Raw genomic sequence first — 6,952 nt, 5'->3', positions numbered from 1 at the left:
GAGCCCTTTTTGCGGAAATGAAGCATTGTATCTGTAACATTGATGAACTGTTCCATTCAATGCATGGTACTCTTTAAGATTAATTCACTAGGTGCTACCATTCAATTGCAGCATACAGATGTAGCCATGCTCATTTTTGCTGCTATGCAGCATGCTGCAACACGGCCTACTGCATGGCATGCCAGGCCGCAACTATTTGCAGCTGGCAATTGCTCCATTAAAGGATTTAATGAAGCAATTGCCTGCTGTGAATAGTCGCAGTCTGACACGCCATGCAGCATGCCGTGATGCAGGATGGCACATAGCTGTAAGATAGGCATGGCTACATCTGTATTTGAGGCAGGTACTTGTATAACCCAAAGCATACTGTATGTATATCTATGTATTATATCTATTCTATATTAATCATTGCCATCATCATTATTTTTCTCTTACGTCCTAGAGGATAGTGGGGTCCACATTAGTACTATGGGGTATAGACGGGTCCACCAGGAGCCATTGGCACTTTAAGAGTTTGAGAGTATGGTCTCGCTTCTCCCTCTATGCCCCTCCTACCAGACTCAGTTTAGAAAATGTGCCCGGAGGAGCCGGTCACAGCTAGGGGAACTCTCCAGAGCTTTTCTAGAAAATTTTATTTTAGAGTTTTTTATTTTACAGGGAGGCTGCTGGCAACAGCTTTCCTGCAGCGTGGGACTTAGGGGGGGGAGTAGTGTACGCCCTGTGGGGTCTGAGCCACTTACTCCGCTGAAAGGACACTGAGCTCCTGAGGGGATAGATCATTCCCCGCCACAGTGGATCGCTCACACCGGCAGCATGCCGTCAACCCCTTACAGAGCTGAAGATCAGTGGAGAGTAATTCACCGACCCCCCTTGCAAGCGGGGGCTTGTGTGAAGATGGTGGAGCAGGGTAGGAGTGCAGTATTAACTGTGCTCCGGGATGGCTCAGTGGTACATGGTGCAGTGCAGTGAGGGGCGCCCTGAGCCAGCGCTACACCCTACACTGGTCCCAAAGCCTGTCGGGGTCCCCGGATCTCAGCCAGCACTCAATCCTTAGGCCAGTATAATCAGTGGAAGAGCGGGAAGACAGCGCCAATTTGGGGGTGGAGCTTCTCCTCAGAGCGGACCCAGCAGCGTTCAGTGCCATTTTCCTGCCTGCACAGTGCTGATCAGGAGAAAGAAGGTCCCTCCACAGCAACTCCAGCTATCTCTCACGTTACCAGGGGGTTGAAGAAGGGGGGGGGGGGGCGCAATACGACTGTGTATCCTATTAAGGTGCACAGTCAGTGCTGACAAGGGATCTCCCTTTGGTTATAAGTGCTGTGTGTGGGTTGGCTCCAATCTCTGTGTCTCTCTTGACATTCTTGGGGGAGAAACTCTGTCTGCCCTCCCCTGTGTGTGTGTGGAGTGTTTGGTGGTCTCCTTTAGCTATGTCCAGGGACACTGTGTCATATGCTGCAGAGGATATGTCCTCCCAGGATGATCCCATTCCATGTAATCAGGATAGCACTGGTTTAGCACAGATTCCAGCAAGGGAACCTGAGTGGTTTTCCTCTATCAAATCTTGGATCTCTCAGATTTCAGACAGGGTTGCAAGTAATGAATCCGCAACCCAGGTATTACAGAACTCTATGACAGTATGGCCCGATTCTGGTACCTCAGGACGCTCCGCAATATACCCCCACAAACGTGCGCTTGTTCAGGTCATGCAAGATGACACGGATACCGATTCTGACACCATAGACGGTAATGGGGATGTGTTGCGGGGGTCTGCCTCTCTTGCAAAGGGAGTGCAATTGATGATAAAGGCTATCAGGGATGTGTTGAATATTAATGAGACCACACCTGAGCAGGTTGAGGAGGCTTTTTTCACTGAAAATAAGAAAGCCTTGCTAACCTGCCCTGCGTCAAAGGAATTGAATGCTATATTTGAGAAAGCATGGGGAAACCCTGAGAAAAAAATCCATATCCCTAAAAAGGTCCAGGTGGCATTTCCTTTCCCTGAAGAGGATAGGAAAAAATGGGAAAGCCCACCAATTGTGGACGCATCTGTGTCCAGACTCTCAAAAAAGGTGGCTTTGCCTGTTCCGGGATCTACCGCCTTAAAGGAGCCGGCTGATCGAAAGATTGATAATACACTTAAATCACACTGCTTCGGGGGCCATATTACGTCCCACTATTGCTAGTGCATGGATTGCAAAAGCTATAATAAAATGATCTGTTTCAGCTCATCAGGGACTGTGGCTGCGCCAGTGGTCGGCCGACGCGGAATCCAGGAAAAGTGTGGAGTCCCTACCCTGCACAGGTCAGGCTCTCTTTGGGGAAGCTTTGGATGCGTGGATATCCACGGCTATGGCGGGTAAGTCTCCGTTCCTTCCCTCAGCTGCACCTGCTCCGAAGAAATCCTTCTCTTCATCAGCATCGCAGTCCTTTCGGCCTAACAATCCTAGAAAGGCCAAGCCGTCCAATACCTTCTTTAGGGGAGGTCGAGCTAAATCCAAGAAACCAAGCCTGCTTCCAGTATGCCGAAGTCCTCCGCATGACGGTGGACCGCAAGGCCGGGAGGTGGGACCAGTGGGAGCGAGGCTCAGACACTTCAATCACATTTGGGCATCATCCGGCCTGGATCCCTAGGTGATAGATATTGTGTGCCAGGGATACAGGATGGAATTTCAAAATCTCCCTCCTCACTGATTTTTCAAATCAGGCTCACCAGCTCTGCTGGCGGACAGGACTGTCCTACAAGCAGTGGTTCAGAAGTTGGTGGAGGCACAGGTCATTATGCCAATGCCTTCTCACTCGCAAGCCACGGGTTACTATTCCAACCTTTTCGTGGTACCGAAACCGGATGGTTCGGTCAGGCCCATTCTGAACCTAAAATCACTGAACCCTTTTCTGAAGCAGTTCAAGTTCAAAATGGAGTTTCTCAGGGTGGTGATATCAGGTCAGGAAGAGGGGGAATTCCTTGTATCCCTGGATATTAAGGATGCGTACCTCCACATTCCGATTTGGCTACCGCATCAGGCTTATCTCTGTTTTTCATTACTGGACTGTCATTTCCAGTTCCAGGCCCTGCCATTCGGCCTCTCTACAGCACCAAGTGTGTTCACCAAGGTGATGGTGGAGATGATGGTTCTACTCTGAAAACAGGGAGTGAACCTCATTCCGTATCTAGACGATCTATTGATAAAAGCATCGTCCAAGGAGGAGCTGTTGCAGTCCATTGTACTCACGACCCACCTAGTCAGAGTCCACGGTTGGATTCTGAATCTTCCAAAGTCTCATTTGGATCCAACCCAGAGGTTGTCTTTTCTGGGGATGATCCTCGACACGTAAGTGCAGAGGGTGTTTCTTCCGCAGGAAAAGGCGTTGGTGATACAAACAATGGTCAGGGATGTCGCGAAGCCAGCCCGGGTGTTGGTTCATCAATGCATTCGACTTTTGGGGAAGATGGTGGCCTCTTACGAGGCTTTCCAGTACGGGAGGTTCCATGCTCGGGCCTTTCAACTGGATCTCCTGGACAAGTGGTCAGGATCTCATCTACACATGCACCTGAGAATTCGTCTGTCACCAAAGGCCAGGATTTCTCTCCTCTGGTGGCTCCAATTGCCTCACCTTCTGGAGGGCCGCAGGTTCGGGATTCAGGACTGGGTCCTTCTAACCACGGATGCGAGCCTCCGGGGCTGGGGCGCAGTCACTCAAGGGGAAACCTTCCAAGGAAGGTGGTCAAGTCTAGAAGCCGGCCTGCCGATCAACATCCTGGAACTAAGAGCCGTCTACAACGGTCTTCTTCATCAATTAAGAAATCGGGCCATCCAAGTACAGTCAGACAATGTAACGATGGTGGCTTACATAAACTGACAGGTGGAACGAAAAGCAGAGCTGCAATGTCAGAGGTGACAAGAATCATCCTCTGGGCAGAAAAACACGCGTTGGCGCTCTCTGCAATCTTCATTCCAGAAGTGGACAACTGGGAAGCAGACTTCCTCAGCAGACACGATCTCCATCCAGGGGAGTGGGGCCTCCATCCGGAGGTGATCAAGGAAATAACAGACCTTTGGGGGTTACCTCAAATAGACATGATGGCCTCTCATCTCAACAAGAAGCTTCGATGCTATTGTTCCAGGTCGTGGGACCCACAAGCAGTGGCAGTGGACGCCCTGGTGTCGCAGTGGGTGTTCCAGTCGGTGTACGTGCTTACACCACTCCCACTCATTCCAAGAGTTCTAAAGCTCGTAAGGAGAACAAGAGTTCAAGCGATCCTCATTGCTCCAGACTGGCCAAGGCAGGCTTGGTACGCGAACCTTCTGAATCTCTTGCAGGAAGACTTACCGTGGCTACGTTTGACAGCATGGAGGTTGAATGCCTGATACTAGCTCAGAAGGGCATTCCAAAGAAGGTCATTCCTACCCTGATACAGGCTAGGAAAGGGGTAACGTCTATACATTACCATCGTATTTGGAAGAAATATGTCTCTTGGTGTGAATCCAAGAAGTTTCCTGCAGTGGAGTTTCAACTGGGATGTTTTCTCCTCTTCCTGCAAGCAGGTGTAGATATGGGCCTGAGGTTGGGATCTGTGAAGGTCCAGATTTCGGCCCGGTCCATCTTCTTCCAGAAATAATTGGCTGCCCTCCCTGAGGTTCATACCTTTTTGAAGGGTGTTCTGCACATCCAACCTCCCTTTGTACTGCCTACGGCACCTTGGGACCTTAACGTAGTGTTGCAGTTTCTCCAGTCGGACTGGTTAGAGACTCTACAGGAGGTCAAATTTCTTACATGGAAGGCTGTCGCGTTGTTGGCCTTGGCTTCTGCTCGACGTGTGTCAGAATTGGGGGCTTTATCCTGTAAAAGCCCATACTTGATCTTCCACGAAGATAGAGCTGAGCTCCGGACACATCAGCAGTTTCTTCCAAAGGTTGTGTCGGCATTTCATATCAACCAACCTATTGTGGTGCCAGTGGCTACTGACTCCTCAACTTTGTCAAAGTCCTTAGATGTTGGGAGGGCTTTGAAAATATATGTGAAGAGGACTGCTCATCACAGGAAATCGGACTCTCTGTTAGTCCTGTATGATCCCAAGAAACTTGGGTGTCCTGCTTCAAAGCAGACTATATCTCGCTGGATTAGGTTCACTATCCAGCATGCTTATTCTACGGCAGGTTTGCCATGTCCAAAATCTGTTAAGGCCCACTCTACTTGTAAGGTGGGATCTTCATGGGCGGCTGCCCGGGGTGTCTCGGCATTACAACTTTGCCAAGCGGCAACTTGGTCTGGGTCGAACACGTTTGCTAAGTTCTACAAGTTCAATACTTTGGCCTCTGATGATCTGAAGTTCAGTCAATCAGTTCTGCAGGAGCCTCCGCGCTCTCCCTCCCGTTCTGGGAGCTTTGGTACATCCCCATGGTACTAATGTGGACACCAGCATCTTCTAGGATGTAAGAGAAAATAGGATTTTGGTTACATACCGGTAAATCCTTTTCTCGTAGTCCATAGAGGATGCTGGGCGCCCAACCAGCGCTTCGTTTTCCTGCAAACGTTATCTGGTTCAGTACTACTTTGTTTAGTTATGTACTGCATTGTTACTTGGTAAGTAATGTTTCAGCAGTTGCTGAGTTTTTTAAGCTAGTTTGCTTGATGTGCCTTGTATGTGTGAGCTGGTATGAATATCGCCACTATCTGTGTTATATCCTTCTCTCAAAGATGTCCGTCTCCTCGGGCACCGTTTCTAGACGGAGTCTGGTAGGAGGGGCATAGAGGGAGGAGCCAGCCCACACTCTCAAACTCTTAAAGTGCTAATGCCTCCTGGTGGACCCGTATATATATATATATATATATATACATATATATATATATATATGCAACCAAATAATGAGGCGGCACTCAGAGACTGAAAATCAAAGGTGACTTTTAGTGCGAAAACTGCATCAGCAAATCAACGTTTCGGGGTCTTTCACCCCTTTCATCCTGACGAAGGGGTGAAAGACCCCGAAACGTTGATTTGCTGATGCAGTTTTCGCACTAAAAGTCACCTTTGAATTTTAGTCTCTGAGTGCCGCCTCATTATTTGGTTGCATATGGATGGGGTATTTACCCTAGTGGAGGGCACCAGAGCAAGATAGCCCGCTGGGGCGGACCGAGTGCCGGCGTTTGGTGTGGATATATATATATAGTAAATACAGCTAGTGCATGCATGACAATCTACCAGATTAATAACAGCAATGTACCTTATAAAACACACCATAGTCCTGTGCAGAATATTGCAACATAAATTATGTATAATGTATAATTTAAGTGCATTGTCTGGAATCTGATTACTAGAGGTGAGGGTGGGCCCACATGCAGTGGGGACCCTCGGTGGTTTCCCTACTCAGAATCTAAATTGACAAACAAACTATTATAAAGCATATAAAATAATTCAGTACATGAACATAAAACATACAAGTATAAAATATAAAAATGGGAGCACACAAGTTCAACTTAAATATAAAATATACATGACATTAGGCAGGTATAAAAGAGGTAGACAAAGATGTTGGAGGCAAGAGACAGACTGAAGAGAGTGCCTTGTTTGTTATAGAATGCAGTCTAGTGGAAGGAGAAGCAGCAATAAAAAGGAGCTAGTAGGAACTAGGATGAAGGAAGTGTCAAAAGAAGAAGTGTCAGGTGAGGTTGGGTTAGGTACAGTGGTACAAGTGGGCGGGTACGGGTGGGTACGGCGTACCCGTAAGAATTTAGCCGTGGGTACGCCATACCCACACCGACGGGCCGCCGCTCCTCTTCCTTCCCTCCCCCACGCCGCACCGCCGCACACGCCGCACCGCCGCTGATGTGAGGGCAGGAGAGTGCAGCCTGCGCCTCTCGTTCCCCTCAGTCTCCGGTGGGTATTTCAGTTTACTTCAGCGCAGATCCGTGAGCCAATCAGAGCTCGCACCCGCGAGCTCTGATTGGCTCACGG

The sequence above is a fragment of the Pseudophryne corroboree genome, chromosome 9 (genome assembly GCF_028390025.1).
Source record: "Pseudophryne corroboree isolate aPseCor3 chromosome 9, aPseCor3.hap2, whole genome shotgun sequence".
In the NCBI taxonomy this organism is placed as follows: Eukaryota; Metazoa; Chordata; class Amphibia; order Anura; family Myobatrachidae; genus Pseudophryne; species Pseudophryne corroboree.
The sequence above is the reverse complement of the archived record's forward strand: the minus strand, read 5'-3'. Positions refer to the sequence as shown.